The following is a 20066-nucleotide window of genomic DNA, read 5'->3' as shown; positions in this document are numbered from 1 at the left end:
TATTCAATAGATGAGCAGCAAGTGCTGTTGATTGACGGGTTGTTGTGTCATTTGCCTATCCTAGCTCTAATTAGTCTACTTTCCTGAGAACTATTTACAAAAGACAGATTGGCCCAGGCCATCATTAACACTTCCCTGAAATGTTTTCATGCATTTAGATGCTTTGCAAAATGTATTGCCCAAATGGTGCTATGTGTCTATGTGTGCACACAACAAAGGGAAGCCAAATTAAAATCATCCTTTTAATTTATTGTTGATGCATGTTCATTTTAAAATTTAGTTTTCATTTTCATCAAAGTTATGCACTTATATAATTTTAGGGATTGTCCTACTCTGCTTGGGCTGCCATAACAAAATGCCATAGACAGGGTGGCTTAAACAATGACATTTATTTCTCACAGTTCTGGAGGCTGGGAAGTCCGAGATGAAGGTGCCAGCAGATTTGAAAGGTTCTCAGTGATGTCTCCTTTCTGGCTTGCTTTCTTGCTCTGTCCTCAAATGTTGAAGAGAGAGCGAGAACTCTATTCTCTCTTCCTCTTTTGATAAGGACACTGATCCCATCCTGAGGGCTCCACCTTCGTGACCTCATCTAACCCTAAACCACCTTCTAAAGGCCCCACCTCCAAATACCATCACATTGGGGGTTAGGCTTCAACACACCAATTTTGGGGGGACACAAACCTTCGATCCATAACAGGGGTCAAATAATTTCACAAGGCACATTAAAAAACAGCAGCCACCCCTTGCCGCATTGCTTTCCTGCTCTCTGGAATCACCATGTTCAACTCTTTTAGCTGATTATTTTGCTATTGTCTCCTTATCTCTATATAGTGCTCCTTTCTTTTTCTTCTTCCAGGTTTAGGCATTATCTATTAGCCTGACACTATTTTAGCTCTCTTTCACCACCTCTACCCTGCTCCATCATGCCCAATTCCAGAACCCCCACCCTTCCATGACCTCACTGTTGTTATTTTGCTCAGGTTAATATTTAGTGTGTACATTATCCTGTATATACAAACCCTCTTCAGCACTGAAACATGATTATTTTTATTTTCTTGTATGACTTTTAGGTTTTTCTGGAGTTAGTAGTTGTATTGCTTTTTCCTCTTTTGTTTTGTTTTCTATCATGAATTCATCCCATACTCTTTCCTTAATTGTTTAAATGTCCTGTCAGTATAGTCACTCACGTCAGTTATTTGAACAAGGCCATCTTTTTGGTCTTCTCTCCTGTGCCCTTCTGAGCTGTTCCAATCTGGATTATTTTCTTTCTACGCTGAGTACACAGCTGTCTTTCTTGGATCTCCCTTCAGCTTCATCCTGACATTCCTTTGGCTCTTCCTTGGATTGGTGCTCAAATTTCCCAGATCCTCTGTCTTCCTTTCTCTTGGTTTACCTCCTAATTTAGGATGAACAACTTCTCTAGCAGCTTCTTGAGAAATGGTACTTGAGAGGTAAATGTTTTGAGACCTTTCATGTCTGAAATGTTTGTATTCCACCCTGGTGTTTAATTGATAACTTTGCTGGGTATGGAATTCTAGGCTTGAAATGATTTTTCTGCAGAACTCTGAAGTCATTGTTTCATTATCTTTTTCTTTTTTTTTTTTGAGGAAGATTAGCCTTGAGCTAACTGCTACTAATCCTCCTCTTTTTGCTGAGGAAGACTGGCCCTGAGCTAACACCCATGCCCATCTTCCTCTGCTTCATATGTGAGATGCTTACCACAGCATGGCTTGCCAACTGGTGCCATGTCCACACCCAGGATCCGAACTGGCGAACCCTGGGCCGCTGAAGCGGAATGTGTGTACTTAACTGCTGTACCACCAGGCCAGCCACGACCTATTATCTTTTTGCTTCTAGTGTGGTATTGAGAAATCCATAGTCATCCTGAATTTTTTTTACTTTTTTGAACATTTTTTACTTTTTTGGAAACTTTTAAGATTATTTCTCTACCCCTGCTATTCTGAAAATTCATGATGATAAATTTTAGTATGGACTTGTTTTTATTTACTGTAGTGGGTATTTAACATGCCCTTTCAGTCTAGAAACTTCAGTATTGGGAAATTTCTGGAATTATTTCTTGTGTTTTTCTCTCTTCTATCCACATTCTCTTTTTCTGAAACTTTACTTATTCAGATGGTGGACTCCTAGACTGATCTTTTTAGAGTTTCTTTTCTATCATAACCTCCATCTCTCTGACTTTTCACTTGACTTTCTAAGAGATTTTCCTCACTTTATCTTCTGACCCTTCTATTGAAATTTTTATTCTGGTCATCATAGTTTAAGTTTCTAAGAACTCTCTTTTGGTCTATAATCGTTTTCTTTTTGATATAATATTGTTTTTGTTTAATAAATACAATAAATTCTCCTAATTCTCTGAGGATGTTAATGATGGTTAATTTTTTTTTTTTCATGCATAGTTTTCTACAAGTTGCTTTTTCCTCCCTAATGTGTTGGCCTCTGTTTTTCAACTTAGAGAATTTCCTTGGAGGTCTGGTGATCACTGGCTAATGCTCACCTTTTAATATGGGACATTTGAAAGGTAACTGGAAGCTCTGTGTGTGGGGGTGGAAGTTGTTAACTCTGGTGATTTGTAAGGTGGTTTCGTTGCTTTGATTCTTTAGGGAAATTCTGCTGTCAGCACGTCTGTGTCTTTTCTTGGAGTGGACAGATTTTCTCAGATTCAAGAAACAGCAAGAAAACAGGTGTATTAGTCAAGGTTCTCCAGAGATCAGAACCAATAGGAGATGTATATATGTAAGTTTATATTTATATTTATCATAGGGAATTGGTTCATGTGATTTGGGAAGCTAAGAAGTCCTACAACCTGCTGTCTGCAAGCTGGAGACCCAGGAAAGCCTGAGGTGTAATTCTATCTGAGTTCAAATGCCTGAGACTCAGGAGAGCCAAGATGTAAATCTCAGGATGAGAGCAGGAGAGGACCAATGTCCCAGCTCAACGGTCAGGCAGAGAAGGGCAAATTACAACCTTCCTCTATCTTTTTGGTTCTATTCAGACTCTCAGTCGGTTGGATAAGACTCACTCACATTGGGGAGGAAAATCCGCTTTACTTAGTCTACTGATTCAAATGCTAATTCAGAAACACCTTCACAGACACACCCAGAAATAATGTTTAGCATCCTGTGATCCAGTCAAGTTGACACATAGAATCAACCTTCACAGCCAGTGCAGACTGAGAGGAGTGAGGACAGGGAAGGTGGGCAAGAGATGCTGTCAGAGCGATGGGCTAAGACTCAACCACAAAGGGGCTTATGGTACAAGAGAAGGAGGCTCGAGTTTATTCTAAATAGAGTGGGAAGCCTTTGATGGACTTTGAATTTGGAAACAACATGATCCAATTTATCCTTTCAAAATGTCCCTCTGTCTACTGCATGGAGAATGTACTGGGCAGGTGGCGGGGGCGGGCAGTGACAGGAAAGCAGGGAGCCAGGTTGGTAAGTGTTCAGTCAGGATGGGCTGAGTAATGCTACAGCAACAATGCTTCCTGTTTTGCAGCTCTGCCACACATCATCTCTGCTCTGGGATACAGGCTGCTGGAGTGGCTCTGTTTGGATCACTGCTGGTCTCATGGCAGAGACAAAAGAGATCATGACAAATCACATGCTGATTCTGAACTCTTCTGCCTGAAAGCAACACACAGCACTTCCTTCACATTTCATTGACCAAATCAAGTCATGAGGCGAAGCCTGGCATCAGTGGGGGTGGGGAAGTATAATCCTTCCCCGAGAAGAGCAGCGAATACTTGGAAACCGTGTTGTAATCTACCACAGGAGGCTATTGCAATAATCAAGGCCAAAAGGAGGCCAGCTAGAGTGGGAGCAGTTGAGGTAAAAAAAACGAGGTCAGATTTGGAATAGAGCTGGGAGGACTTGCTGACTGAGTAAAGGTGAAGTATGAAAGAAAGAAGAGTTAAGAAATACTCTAGGGTTTTGGTCTGAACACCTTGGTGAACGGTGGTATCATTTGCTGAGTTGGAGAAGACTGAAAGAGGAGTAGGTTTAAGGGGAAAAATTAGGAATTCCATTTTAGCTATGTTGGGTTTGAGATTCCTAATTAGAGAAATGTTGATTTGGAAGATAAAATTTGGAGTCATTAGCATATAGACTGCCTTTGAAGCCATGGGACTGGATGAGACCATGTGGAAGAATCAAGAAGACTGGAACTGAGCTGTGGGGCATGTCAACTTACAGAGGTCAGGAAGAAGAGCAGCCCTGAGCAAAGGGAAGAGCCAGATTGGGAGGAGGGAAACATGGCGTGTGGTTGGCCCGGAGCCAGGGGAAAAAGGTATTTCATGAAGCATTTCATGACAGTGTCAGCTGCTGCTGAGATAGCGAGTAAGATGAGAATTAAAATCCGTCGTTGGGTTTGGCCAGATGCAGGCACTGGTGACCTGAAAAAGCCCTTGGTGACCTGGGGGAGAATGTCTTAGTGAAATGGGTTGAGAAATGAAATGAGTTGTCCTTGTGATTCAAGTCCTTGCCTGGTTTGCTATGCTGCATGGAAAGTTCTCAGGTATAGGATGGAGTACTGAAATGTTGTGGAATCAAAAAATTTGTACCTTATTCTTTGAATCACTCAGCTTGGGGGAACAACCCTCCAAAAACCTGAATACAAGCACCTGATCATAACTGGTTCACTGCCTTGTCTTCTGTGAGTGTGCAGAATAAAATGTGTGCAGAAACCTCTCTGTTTCTCTCCATCCAGGCTCTGGGCCAAGTCTCCATAAATGATGGGGCATGTTATAAATTTGTTAGCCCCCTTAACCATGGAGACACAAGGAGAGGCTGGGAAGTAGGGCTGGGAAAAATGGGAGCATCTTGTTTACCGTCCAGCATCACACACAGGAAACAAAACCAGCTTCCAAGAGCAATAGATTCAAGTAAATGAGGTGACTTTACTTCCAAATAATACTCCAAGGGACATTCCAAAGTAACAAACCTGACAGCAAAAACAATGAAATAAAGGGAGAAAAAGGCAAAAGTAGAAAGAAAAGGAAATGTGCTTCTATCAGTGTGTGCGTTTCTGCTTGGCCTGTGGGGCATGCTTGCTGACAGCTGTTGCTGCCTGTGCGAGGGATTCACCATGGAGACGTGGGAGGACCAAATGTCACTTCTGTATCTCGGCCTCAGGTATGGATGTATCCAAAGCAAGCCAGGTTGGGAAGGCCAGGAAAGTAAGGCTGCGGGGTGTTTTCCATAAACTTGAAAGGGTCCCAACATTTTCCAAAGATGGTTGTGATTCTTGCCTCTTATAATTGTGTGCTCCCAGTCAAGGGCAGTATTCCAAATATTTAGCAACTAGTAAAAAATAAGCCCTAACTGGAACAGAAACCAGACCAATCAGAACAGAGGCTGTCTGACCCAACATTTTAGCTGAATACCAGGCTTGTTCTCCATGTCTAGTGAAAAAAGCATGGGCTCTGTGGTCAGGAAAAGCTGAGTTCAACCTTGGATGGCTCTTAGAATTCCTATAGCTCTATGTCTTTGAGCAAGTTAAAGCTTTGCTGCGCATCATTTTCCTCATATGTAAAGAAGAGAATAATATTTCCTTGTGGGGTTATTTTGAAAATGAAATGAAATGTGTTTCAGTTGTGTATTGGTATATAACCCATCATCCAGAAACTTAGAGGCTTAAAGCCACAGTGATTTATTATTTTTCATGATTCGGTGGGTTGAAAATCCAGGCAGGGCTTGGCTGGTGGTTCTTCTGCTCCACGTGGTGTGTGTGGGAGTTGCTCGCTCAGCTGCATTTGTCTGGCACTGCTCCTCCACATGGCCTCTTTCTCCCCACATGGCATCTCATCATTCAAGAGTCTGAGCTTCTTTTCGGCCTGGTGGCTGGCTTTGCAGAGCCAGAGAGGAAGCTGCCTCATATCTTTAATTCCAGAACTGGCACAGCATCACTTCTGTCACACTCTATAGGACAAGGCAAATCATGAGTTCAGGCAAGATTCAAGGGGAATCAAGAGACCGCACCTCTTGGTGGGTGGAACACCATGTGTGTAAAGGGAGGCAAGGAATTACTGGTGATTATCATTGGAGGCTCTCAGCTTCAAAATGACTTGTGTGAAAGGACCTAGTGCAGCATTTAGAGCCCACTGCTTGAAATCCTTGATGGCTCCCAACATTTTCAGGCTATTCCTTGGCATGGCATTCAAGGCCTTTGATGACCTACCCCCTGCCTCTCTCTCCAGTCTCATCTCTCAGTGCTCCCTTCCTCACAGCTTCCACTCTAGTCATACAAATCTCTTACCATAATTCATCCCACTTTTGTGACTTTGCATAGGCTGCTTTCTAAATAAAACCCCTTTCCTTCACATACTCCTGCTTATACTTCAAAACGCTGCTCAGTGGTGCCTCCTCTGGAATGCCTTCTCAACTCCCTGGCTCAGCCTCACTTCTGTAGCCCCACTGAGCATTGATCTTCACTTATCAAAGGCTTCATCTCTCCGTATTGTAAGCTTCTGTTTGTCTGCTTCTCCCACCAGGCTCACTAAGGGCTAGACCAGGTCTTTATTGTATCAGTGTCTGGCACGTGGTAAAAGTTGTCCACGTCTGGCAATTGACTGAATGATGGAGTAGACACACAGCAATTGTCAGCTTGCTGTGTCTTGGTGAGAATTGGCCTAGAGATCTATTAATTTCTTTCACATGAATGAGTGGCTAGGATAGAGTGAAAGGAGAGTTGGCTGGAGTTAAAGAGTCAAGGGAGTGAAGGACCAGCGTGTTGGTTGTATCATTTATGAGATTTTATTGCCGCCAAGAATGATAAGGGGTTGTGAAGAGGGGGACAGTCAGCCCGGCACTGAAGACATCAAGGAATTGTGAAGAAGGACTAGGGGTCCTGAGAAGAGAGCAATGAGGACAGCAAGTGATGAGAGAGCTGGGCACAGTACACTTCAAAGGAGGTGAGGTTTTTTTTTTTTTTTTTTTTTTATGGAGCAAGAAGGAGAAATTGCTTAGAAGAAGCAAAAGGGAGCAAAAGGGATACCTGTCCCACATCCATACCCTGAGGCTTATGGATTATGGGAGAAAAAACTTCATCTCTGTTGAGAGGGCTGTGGAAGTTTGCTAGAAATGCTAGAGGAGTTATTCAGCATCTCATAGTCTTCCCAGGATGTGCCCTACAAAACAGCTAGCCTTACAGAGAATTCCAGCCTCATCACGGCCCCTGGCTGTGGGTGGGAAACAGCTGAGGGAGGTGCCTCCGTGGATGAGTGGAGGCAGCATTCCCGGTTCTCTGTGGCCTGTAAATGGAGGTCAGGTGGGAGGAGATTCTCTATTTCCTAGGTAGTCCTTGGAAAGTATAGTGGGTTGAATTGTGGCCCCAAAAAGATATGTCTAAGTCCCAACCCACTGTACCAGTGAATGGGATCTTATTTAGAAATCAAGTCTTTGCAGATAGAATCAAGTTAAGGATCTAGAGATCAGATCATACTGGATTTAGGGTGGGCCCTATATCCAGTGATTGGCGTCCTTATAAGAGAAAGGAGAGGGAGAGTTGAGACACAGAGACAGAGAGAAGAAGGCCATGTGAAGATGGATGCAGAGATTGGAGAGATGCTGTTACAGGCCCAGGGAGGCCAGAGCTATTTGAAGCTGGAAGAGGCAAGGAGGATTCTTCCCTCCAAGCCTGGAGCTTTGTGGGGAGCAGGGTCCTGCTGACACCTTGATTTTAAACCTCTGGCCTCCAGAACTGTGAGAGAACAGTTTTCTCTTGTTTTACGCCACCCAGTTTATAGTAGTTTGCTAAGGCAGACCTAGGAAACTAATAGAGTACGGGAGACATGGAGCCTGAATTAACCGCTGGGCCAGCAGAGTCTGGAGACTTCTCCAGTGGAGGCAAAGGGTCACGACCACAGACTTCAGCAGGTGGTGGCAGTTTAATGCCCCAAAGGACGGGAAGGGACTAACTGCACCCAAGGGGACTTCCATGTTGGGCTCCTGGGGTGCAGACCAGCCCAACAGCCTCCCAGGGGAGTCTAGTCATGCCCCTCCCCAGTCACCATGAGTGAATGCTATCCTCTGCACGGGGGACGGAAGGAAGACTGAGCATTTACTACCCAGCGACTCAGCTTGAAAGATGCTGTTTTAAACTGGAAGAGACCGAGAAGCCTTCAGTTGGTGTGTTCCCACGCCTCCGAAGAATGGGGCTCATGAAGAAGTTTAGATCAGATATAGAAAATAAAAGGATGACGCTTTTGGGGGGCACAATTTGAATTACATGTATATGATATACACATATCTATCTCTCTCACACAATCTCAAATCCTTGATACAGTAAGGAGAAGCAAAAGGAATTTTGTCTCAGAGCCATGTTGCATTCTCCCCACGTGTGAAGAAAGCATCCTCAGTTGCCAAAAGGTTACGTGTGGGCTTAGTTGCTAGGCTGTGGGATTACTTTCCTGGGCTTGCTGGGGATAAGGGCGAATGGGAAGAAGTGAACCAGCGGAGTCATGTGGCATTTCCGCGCTGGGACTTAGGCAAATTATGTAATTGTCCTTTGCATTCAAACCGGCTCCACTTCCACCCGATATTTTTGCTGAGGGGACAAGTGAGATTCCAAAGCGCAGTTTGCTGTCGTGTGCAAAATGCTAATTAGCTTCGCAGCCAGCAAAGTGACAGAGGGGGCGTGCCTCTCTGGCGGAGAGGAGGGCGGGGAACCGGGACTGGGAGCCCAGAGGGGCTGCTGACTCAGCCGGCCGTCAACCGCGCTTCCCTCCTCCCTCATTTCGGCCCTGACCTCTTCTCAGTGGGCAAGGCGAGGACTCCCAACCACTGTGTTCCTTTTTTACCAAGGAAGATGATTTGCAAGAGGGTCATTAACAGTAGGATTGAGGTTTTTGTATGATGGAAGATGCTAATTTTGAGAAATGCTTCTGTATCTCTACGGACGTGCCATTCCGAGTGCCCATATAGATTTGAAAAAGACCTCCGAGATCTTCTTGTCCCTCCCCCTGCTTGCACCGTGGCTCTGAGCCTGGCTCCTAGCAGCTGCTCAGCAAATATTTGTTAAATGAATGAATGAATAAATATAGTCCAAATGAAGAAATAAATATTGTGGGTGAGGGAATCAAGGCTCAGGAAATCAAGAGGTTGGTCAAGGTCGTGCATCGACTGTGTGGGAGATTCAGGTCTCTGAGCTCCAGTGCTCTGATCACTCAGCGGGGAATTTTCTTTCTATTCTGTCTTGCTGCCAGGACAACTGTAGCCACCAAAAGGATGCTTCAGTACTCTTGAAAGTTCTCCGGCTGAATGTTGCTATGATACAGTCTTAAAGAGCTGATTGCTCAGTCGCAAGGGCAAATGCTGTTTCTGTTGGGTAAGTCGGAAGGAAGGCTGCCTTGCTTATATCATTTCTTCACTGTCTCTTCAATATTTGTGAGGAGGCTACGTTGTGTGCAGGTGTATACACACGTACATTTTACCCTTTAGGGCTATTTGATTTAAAAATCTTTCCCTTCCTTCATATCTACCTACATGAAGAAAAAAAACCCCAGCAGAGGGGAATATATATATATATTTTGAGATAGGAGATGACCATTTGTTGAGGCTCTGCTCTCCTCCAGACTTTGTGCTAAGAACTTTGACATATGAAATCTTGGTTAATTCTTACAATGATCCTGAAACGTGTATTATCGCCACCTGTCAGCAGATAGGTTTAGCAGATGATGTCTCTGCCCCACCCATAAGCTGCCAGCCACCCAGGAGGCCACCAGAAGCTTTGATGGCCAGTTTCCATCTGTGGCAAGGGAGTCTTAACTCCAGCATCTTTGTCTCTCTGACCGAGGGTGTTCTCTGGCCGAGGGAGCGTGCTTGGCCCATTTGTTGAGGGTGGGGATGCAGGTCAGAAGTGCCAGGGAGTTAATTCCCAGGAGCAACCTTCAAACAAAGAGGGCTAGGGGTTGGTGGATAAGGACCTCAGTTTTTTTTTTTTTTTTTTTTTTTTATCCCTGATTGGGGCTCCTCTGAGGTGTAGTCCATGGAAACTCTCAGAGGAACCTGGGAGGATCAGGCCCAGTTGCCCACAGCTGTAACCCTCTCATTAATACACCCTTTATTGGCACTCTTCCCTTTCCTGTCTCCCTTTCCCACTTCTTCACCACGTTCCTTAGGTCGAGTTCCCTGGAATCAGACTCTGTGGTGGTAATTTGTATGTAGGAGGTTTATCAGAGAATACACGCTGGAACAACATCCCTAAGGTGGTGATCAAAGCAGGGCTGGGCAGAGGGAAAAGTTCAACTTGAATAGAGTTGTTAAAGAGCCCTCAGCCAGTCCATGGGAAGCTCTGAAGCTGAGAAGCCTTTTCAGAGGTAGAGGGGCAGAGCTTTTGGACTCAGGCATTAACAGTCCTTGAATGTGCGCTGCTGCTTTGTAGAGGGTATAACCTTGGACTAGGCAACTCCATTAGGCTGTAGGCAAGTCCCAGAGAGGGATGTAGCTAGGAGCTATCGGCGGCCAACTCTCTGGAATGTAGGGAGTGAGTATCTTGGGGGTACCACAGGGGTTTCTGGGTATTGCATCACAGCATCTACTCAAGTCAACCCCTTGTAAGTTCTTCTAAGTGCACAGCAAGTGAGTCCCTGGGAATCACCCATTTAATTGTAAATGGGGCCACTCCCGCTTCCACCCTTCAGTTCCTGGGCCCCTGTATTGTATTTATTGGGTACAGAGAACCATAAAGTGGTCATTGATTTAGGGGTACACCACGTCCTGAAGAATGGCACTCCATCATCATGGGATATCATCTCTAAGCTGTACCATCCTGTTGCTCTGTGAGGCTAGCTCTTTCTGGCTTGTGTGGCATGATTAGAACTAGAGCATCCGATAGTCGTCTGCCCATTGCTGCACCTATGTTGCTATAAAGTGGAGTCCCATGGACTGAAGCGATGTACCGTGGGATCCATTTTGGTGGATCTCACACTCGGAGAGCCCTTAGATGGTGGTGCTGGCCACAGCTTTGATAGCTGTGATAGCAAACCTGCACCTGGAATGTGTGTTAATTTCAGGCATGAATCCCTGCCCTTTCTATGGTGGAAGGGGTCCAGGGTAATTTTCTTGCCAACGAGTGGCTGGTTGGGAGCGTCAAAGGATGGTGCCATATAAGGAACTCAGCATTGGTCTCTGTTGCTGGTAGGTTGTCTGTTTGGCAGTGGCTATAACTAGATCAGCCTCAGTGAATGGGAGCCCATACTGCTGAGTCCATGTACATTCTCCATCCCTGCCATAGCCACTCTGTTGATGCCTCCATCATTCTAGCACCTGCGTGGCTGATTACAGAGGTCAGTTGTCCACGTCATTCTGTCTACTTGGTTCTTTCACGCTTCTTCATGGTGGATGCTCTCTGGTGGGGGTTGACATATGATGTAAAGATATTTACACTCCATGCCATTCCCACAGGTCCATCCACATGCCTCTTCCCCAACCTCCTTTCCCCTCATCTTCCAATCTTTTTCTTCCCAGATCCCTGATCAATCAGGCAAGTCTTTTGCCACTGCCCATATTCTTGCCTTGGGCTCTTTCTCTACCTGCATAAGAGGATAACCAGGTGTACCACCTGAAGCTCTGACCACCAGGAGGACTTCCCCTCATCCCTGTCTTTCAGGGCCACATCTAAATGTGACTGGAATTCAGCTGGGATCCCTTTTTGGCTTGGATGCACATGCTGAGCCAACTCATCTGAGACCAGGCTTGGTCTTTTTCCTGTTCCATCACTGATCATAAGTCAACATCCATTCCCTGTGGCCATAGGTTTGAGTTGAGGGAGAGGTATCAGTGCAACAACGGTGGATGATAGGGGTCGGGGCCAACCGCTTGTGCAGCTCATTTGTGTCCTCTGACCCTGATAGTGCCCAATTATGGATGTACCTCCTCCATCTTGCAGTGGGTTGCTGCTGGGTTGCCTTGCCTTATGACTTGGTGGGTGTGATAGAACCCAGCTCATGATAGGAATTTCTGGCTGCACCATCATCTGATGTCCATGGTTGTATGCTCATCTCCACTAGCATGCGAGGAATTATTTTTTGAATGGTGTGTAGTTCTCTGCTGTAAATACCATGACGTTGCTACAGAACTCCAGAGAGTTCATGTTGTAATTCTTCTATTTGAGCTTGTCATAAATCCCATGTAGCATCCTTTCCCTCTACAGGTGCCTCTAGAACCATAAAGTTTTCTCTATGGTAGGGCTTATGTGCATGGGCTGTCTGACTCACAGCCTGGACATGTTGCTCCAGGTTTCCCTCAAAGCTGGCAGCCTTTTTTATTACCAGGCAATGGATCAGAGAGATATTCTGAATTGTGGGAAAAGACTGCCCCCAGATCCTGAAGAGCACTCCCGAGGGTTGCTTTTCTTTTGTAGTGGGAACATTCGTGGGATTCAATAATTTGTCTTTTACTTTTGGAGAGGCTGAGCCAGCATGCCACTGTACTCCTAAAAACCTTACCAATGTGGTGGCTTCCTGAATCTTGCTGTATTTATTTCCCACCTTCAGGATTGCATATTTTACCAAGACCTTCAATGTAATTGCCACTTCTTGCTCATTCAGTTTAATTAATTGGATGGCATTGACATATTGGTTTAAGGTGATATTCTGAGAAATGTTCAGAAGATCCAGATCCCTTTGGACTATATTAATTCAAAGAGTGGAATATTAAGTGGAATTAATCCCTTAGACTTAGGATAAGACCATACGTGTATACCCTTATCCATCTTGCATAAATGTAAACTGCTTTTGACATGCCTTCTTGATAGGGATAGTAAAGTACCCATTTGCCAGATCAACGGCCACATACTATGTACCTGAGGCTGTACTCTGGCAAAGATGCCACAATCAAAACAGTAGTTACAATTGGGGTTACTGCTTGCTTAGTTTTGTGGCAATTCACTGTCATCTTAAGATTGATATGGTTTTTGTAGGGGCCAGATGGGTGAATTCAATGGGGATATGATGGAGAATACTGCCTCTGTAGTCTTTGGATATTGAGGGTGGCACTAATGTCTGCATTCCCCCCCAGGAGGTGATACTGTTTTTTGTTACTATCTTGGCTAGCAGGGCAGAGTGAGGGGGCAAGAGGCTGCCCCTTGATCTTCCCCATTCAATAGCTCTTACCCCTCAGGCCAAGGAACTAATGTGAAAATTATGCCAATTGTACATTTGGAGACCAGGTAAATGACTGCAGAGTGACTAGGCCTGTGACTGCAATAGATCCGCTGTGACTAAGCCTGGGGGAAGACTCTATTTAGTATGTGGTTGCTTTATACCCACAATCTGGTATCTAGACCATAATGGCATTTCAGATCCCTGGGTATCAGTATCAACCTGGACTCTGTTTCCATCAGGGCTCAATGTTTGTTTGCCCAAGTAAATGTACATGGGACCTGTGAGGGTAGGACTGAGGTCATCACCACTGTGATTGTATCACACCAGCTGTGATATGGCAGGGTCCTTCCTCATGGAGAACTGACCTCTCATTCAGTCATTGGGTTCTGAGTCTAAGAACTGATCTGGAAACTGGGCGAGTACTTGTGACCTCTTACTGGATCATCTGCCCTCGGCCTTCTAATCATCCATCCTTGATTCCTTTTGATTGTATAGATTAAGCAATACTCTTGTTGGATGCTCATCTGACCTACTCCTAGGAACACCAGGATCTGTTAATAAAGTCCATGGCACTCTGTGGGTCAGGTCCTCCTGGCTGACATTTGACCCTTGCCTCTCATTACGATGACTATGACCACTTTGCTTTTGATGCTTCAACATGGCTTCTGTTTTTTCAAGACCCAGTCAGCCCCTCTGCTATTAAGGGTCTGTCACAGCAGCAGTTGTGACCCATAGAGGACAACCATTACTGAGCTTCCCAGCAATGCTGATGCCCTTCCCCACAGACACACTTCTTATTGTTTTGGCAAATGAGGTGTCCTCTGGGTCCTCCTATGGGACATCATTGGCTGGTGGGTTTTCCAGCCTTAAGTTGTGTATTATTGTCTATCACTGTGTAACGATACCACAAATGGAGCAGCTTGAAACAGCCTCCATTTATTATCTTACACTTTCAGTGGGTCAGGAGTTTGGCTGTGGCTTAACTGGGTCTTGTTCAGGATCTCACAAGGCTGCAGTCAAGTTGGTGGTCAGGCTGCATTCCTGTCTGGAATTCGGGGTCCTCTTCTAAGCTCACATAGTAGTTGGCAAACTTTAATATTTTGCTGTGCAGGACCGAGGTCCTTATTTTCTTGCTGGCAGTCAGCTGGGGGCTGCCGGAGGTGGCCTGTAGTCCCTCGCCACATGGGCATCTCACAACACGGCAGTTCACTTCTTCATGCCAGCAGGAGACTCTCTCCCTCTAAGATGCTAAGACAGAGTATTATCTAATGTAACAGAATCACGGGAATGACTATCCCCTCACTTTTGCCGTATACTGTTGGCTAGAAGCCAGTCACAGGTCCTGCCTACACCCAGGGGAGGGGCGTATACAAGGGTGTGACTCATTGGGATCACCTTAGGGTGTTCCCACCACAAGTAGAATAACCCTCTAGTACCCCTGCTTCTCTGAGTCTTTTGATCCCCTCCTCCACTGTCTGCTGTGGCAGTTCTGGCATTTCTACCTTATTTAGTGTGAGCTGTTACTTTCCCCAAGCTTTCAAGGGACATCCAAGATGTATCTTTGTACCGTCTCCAACAGTTCTTGCCAGGGTGTTAAATCATTCTCCCATATCAATAGACTCTTTCTTATCCAACTTTATAATCTGCCGCCCTTGGACAGAATATCCAGTATTTCACTGCTATGCCTTCCTTCCTGGCTCTTGTGGGTGTGTTTTGGCCAGGCCCTGCCTCTCCTTTGGCATGCAGGCCTCTTATAGTAGGACCAGCACTTCCTTGGGCGGATTATGTTGTGACTTGATGCTAGTTATTGTTCTGGCAGCCAGAAGAAGAGATGGAGTGAGATCCCAAGGAGGGCAAGTGTTGTCTTGCAAAGCGAAGGCTTCTGTATTCAAGCTGTCATCTGCAAGGGTTGGGGAGTGCTGACCTGTAACAAGGAGGAATAGGCTGCTTCTTGAGGCCCAGGGCATTCAAGAGGATTTGATGGCTCAAGGTTTCTAAGTGCATCGACCCTGTTGTCCCCACTCAAATGTCAGGGTCCCATTCCTTCCCAATCAGAGCTCTAACCCATACACAGCAGCCTTGCTGCAGTCAGGATTCCAACCTTCCCAGGGGCTCCGCTACCTCATAATTAAGTCCTGGGCCTGACGCTTCATTTTTTTCTGTCCCCTGGCTGCAGGAGATGAGATTCTCTTTACTTGCTGCCAAAGAGGTCCTCTGACGCTCACTTTTTACCTTTTAATGATGATGAATCACTTCAGGCTCTCATTGTCTTTCTCCAGTGCATTTATAGCACCCAGCAGAAGCCATCTGAGTCCACTGTACTTGTAATTACTACTTCTCCTGCCCTGTGCCTCTCAAATGCTATATATACTCACCAGTTAGTGCATTCCCTTCCAGAAGTATCCTATCCGGTTCAGAACAGCTGACAGTTTTAACGATTGCAATTCCAACGTGCTGGGGCTCTAGTACTCACCACCAGTGATGAGGTACTTATTGCCAGCTAGCTAGTGGGGAATCGAGCTTCCCAAATTCCACTTTGAATTGGCTTCCCAGAACACCTCTTGACAATGAGTCTTAGGTCAAGTTTCCCAGAAAGAGACTCTGAGGTGGAGATTTGAATGTAGATATTTTATTGGGGAGTGCACTTGAGAACAGCATCTGTAAAGAAGTGAGGGACCCACAAGTGGGCATAGGAGGAACGTAAACCATGATGCAGTTGTAATAGAGGACCTGCCGATCCCACAGCAAGCTCTGGAACTGGGATGGCATTTTATGGTTGTCCTGCCTTAGAGAAAGGAAGCCACGTCTTTGTACCCCTGCACTGACCAGTCACAGGATGGGGGCTGCCCCTGGGTGGGGGGCATAACGTGGGGTGAGGCAGGTCTCTTCAACCTAGGGCAATTTCTAGAGAGGGGTGCCTCTGTGAGCAATCTGCATCCAACATTCCCAGCTGCTGGGGTAATGAGTCCTGAAGAGGGGATCTGGGCCACATGCTAGAGTAGCAACTTTATTAGTGATTCTCAACTGGGGGTGATTTTGTCTGCCAGGAGACATTTGCTGGTGTCTGGAGAAATTTTGGTCATCGCAACTCGGGGAGGGGGTTGCCACTGGCATTTAGTGGGTAGAGGCTAGGGATGCTGCTAAACATCCTACAGAGCTCAAGACTATCCCCCACAACAAAGAATGATCTGGCCTCAAATGTCAATAGTGCCAAAGTTGTGAAACCCTTGCTATGCCATGCTTCCTTGGATCAGCTCCCCCAAAATTGCTTGCACCCAAATCCCTTTTGCAAGGTCTCTGGAGGATCCCAAACTAAGATGATGGGGGTATCAAAGCTCCAGGAGACAAAGTAATTCACTTGGGGTTGCACAGCTTGTGGGTGGGAGAACAAGGATTGGGACCTTGGACTTTCTGTGCCCTGAGCCCACGTTCTTCTCTATGCCTCATGCTGTGGGGCTGGTGGCTGGACCAGTCTCCAGATCTCACAGCATGTGTAGGACTTGGTAATGGGGAATATTAGCATGTTCCTGGGCATTTCAGCAAATTCTGGTTCCTTGACAAGTTTGTTGGCTATTAACAATCATACAGCCTTTCTCAACTAGACTACAGAACATAGACAATGATTTGAGTGACTATTTCTCAATTTTCCCAAAGTTGGTACCGTTGGGAACAGCATCTGTAAAGAAGTGAGGGAAGCATAACTGGGCATGGGGGGAATGTCTGATTATAGTTGAATAGAGAGAAGGTAATTCCTTACATACAGTGCATGCCTTAGGGTACTAAGCCTTCATTCTCTCGCAGAAATCTAATTGAGAATGGCTCTATGGGCAGAGATACTCCTTTCAAGTTACTGAACTTCCATTTATTAATGTATTTGTTCATTCAATCATTTCTTTCTCTCACCTCTTGATTGTTTTGTTTAACAAGAAGTTATGCTCAGCAGTAGATACTCCCATATCATAGGCCTAATATTTAGAATAGAAAGAGACTTGAGCTATCATCGTCAGATGATTCTACAAATGATGGAAATGAAACCCAGAGAGGCTGAATAATTTTATCAAAGGCCTTGGAGCTAATTCAAGACAGAATTAGGGTTATAACTGGGTTCCAGAAGGGGACAAGTGTGCCAAGGGAAGACAGGAGTATGGACTTTTACTGCAAGGACAGGAATATGTGACTCATCTTAATTTGCATGTTATTAATATGCATCTCATATTAGTTCTCTCAGTCCATTGCCCAAAGGACAATGGTGTAGCCTTTTCCTCTGTCAACAATTCTCTAGAAAGCTCTGCGCCGCTGGGAGCTGGGAGCTTTCGAACTAGCAGGTCTCGTAGTTCTAGCTTTGACTTAATTTGAGCCAAGGGAGCTGTTTAGATCCAAGAAGTTCCTCTTCCAACTGTAATTCAAAGTTCAGGAATGTGAACACTCCCAAATGTCTGGGAAATGAAAGTTCTAGCTTGCCATTCAAGCAAATAATCTGTGAAACTACCTGCTTTCCCCAAATGTTAAGCCAAGCCAACTTTGATTTTTGCCAACCTTAATTGTAAGCAGAGAAGCCACTGTCAAGAGTCCATAAATTGGGATTCCCCTCAGGCTTGGAACCTTGCTTAGAAACCATATTGCTTTCCCACTCCACCCCAGTCCCTGTGCAAACAATTTTCTCATTCTTCTGGGACTGAGTTATGCACCTTTTGTTGCCAGTACAGTGCTGGGGAGAAGTCTGATTTTGTTTTTCTTGAGGCGCAGACTGAATTCACCTGCTTAATTCAGATTTGAGTGCTGCCAATTCCCCATCTTGTAATCCCATCAAGAGTATTATACTCTCGTTACCACTAAGGTGCTTTCCCTGGCATTTGGCTGGTGGTCTCCTGCCAGAGATTCACAGAAGTGGCAACGAAACAGTTCCCAGTACCTAGTACAGGAAATTAGAGGAGAGTTATTGTCATAGTAACCACCCATGCTGGGTCAATCATTGACTCCAAATTTTCTATCAGTGGATTTAAGCCTAAACTACTTACACTGTGAATTTCTATTACTATATTTAATTTTTTTCTTAAGTTCTCATCTTTGTATTAGATGAGAACTCAAGGTTGTGGGTGAACCTTGCTAGCATTTGCTTACCAGCAAGGGGGTTATTGGCTCAGGCAAATGGGAGAGTCACAGATGAAACTTGTTTTCATGATAACTAGGAACGGGGGCTAGAAAGCTCTCAGTGTTTGGTCTGGTCAGTACATATTTATTAGGGGTAGAAGCTTGCCTAATCCTGGTGCATCCTTACCTATGGAAGTGGTGCCACTAGGCTAATACTCTGGCCTTTCCCATCCCTTCCCTTTGCAGATGCTAAATTGTGGGAGAAGAGACTGGGCAATGTTCTCAGCTCAGCTTTTTCCACTTCTTAGAACTTCAGTGAAGATCGGTCTTCTCTGTCCCTCCCGTGTGCTTGGGGGCAGGCCTGTGGCTTTCTAATACTGCCAAGGACTGGGTGGAAAAGTCTGCCTAACTCTTGGGTTTCCTATACGTTCCCACATTCTCCAGTAGCACCTCTTGTAACTAATGAACGTGATATTTTGGCTTCCCTAGGTCTGATCTTGTCTGTCTGTCAAATGATTTTGAACCCAGGTGGGAAAAGAAGTATTATTTATGAGGCCCACTTCAATCTCACCATTATTCATTCATTCAGCAATTGTTTATTGCGTGACCATTCTGTACCAGGACAGACCCCGTAGAGACTGAGAGAAAGAGATGGTTCCTGCCCTTGATGGGCTCACAGTCTAGTGAGGGCTGCCCACTGATGCATCTCCAGGGCTTGTACACTCGATGACTATTTGTTGAATGAAAGAACAAATGAAGACACTGCATTATAATGTGGTAAGTGTGCAGTGGTGTGTACTCCAGATCTCCCTCTAGGATTGAGACACTCTCTCCTCCCTTTTGGGAGTGTTGGCTCCTGGTGGTTCTCAGCTGACTCTCTTTCTAGGAATTGACTTTAGTGGAAGGAAGCAGCCTCACTCAGGATCACGTCCCTTCCCCAAGGGCAGCCTGTGATTGGGCAATGCTAGGTACAAAAGCCTGGCCCCATGTCTCAGAATGGGACAGCTCTGAATGGCTAGCTTAGCTCCAGAGCCCCTGTGGGGATGGGCTGAAGCTTTTATGTGACTGGATCACAGTTCAGCTTCTCCCTCTGCCCAGTCCTGCTTCCTTCACTCCTTCAGGTGTTGATCCTGAGAGCATCGTTCAATAAACTTCCTGTGTGTGAATTTCTATCTCAATTTCTGTTTCCAGGAACCTGATCAACATGTAAGTGCAAACTATCGTGGGATTACAGGGCAGGGGTTATCTGGTCAACCCTGGGCTTTTGGCAAAATAGAGATAGTACTGGGGTTATAGGAGAGGATGGGAAGTTTGGGCAAAGGATGGCAGGGGGCTTGCTAGAGACAGGAGAAAAGGATGTGGTTTGGGAGGAGAGGTGGCTGGAACATGGGTGAGAGTGTGGAGCTCCTGAGACAGAGGGAGCTCATGCCCACTGCTGGGATGAGATGCTTTCCACTTGCTGTTGGTCTCGGTTTATGCTGCCCTCCCCAGGGAAGAAGCCCAGGAAAAGAGGTGGGAAGACAGACGCCTTGAATCTGGATTGTGGTAGTGGTAGGGTTTACTGAGAACAGTGAGGGAAGAGCAAGTGTGGAGTCAGGGATCTGAGGGCACTGGAGAGGGCAGTGTGGCAGATGAGTGGGGATTCCTTGGTGGAGAAGACCAGAAGGTGCCAGAATGTCGTGACTGACTCTTTGGAGGGCTGGCTGTATCTGACTGACTTGGGAAGGTTTGGGTTAGCTCCTGGGGTTCCCTGCTGTAATGCCTGGGCACGCACAGGCTGCAGGGAGTGGAGAGAGGAACAGGATGCCAGCTGTGGCCAAGCAGCGTTAGCCAAGATGAGCATCTGCTCCTTCTCCAG

Source organism: Equus asinus, chromosome 12 (assembly GCF_041296235.1).
Source record: "Equus asinus isolate D_3611 breed Donkey chromosome 12, EquAss-T2T_v2, whole genome shotgun sequence".
Taxonomy (NCBI): domain Eukaryota; kingdom Metazoa; phylum Chordata; class Mammalia; order Perissodactyla; family Equidae; genus Equus; species Equus asinus.
The sequence above is the reverse complement of the archived record's forward strand: the minus strand, read 5'-3'. Positions refer to the sequence as shown.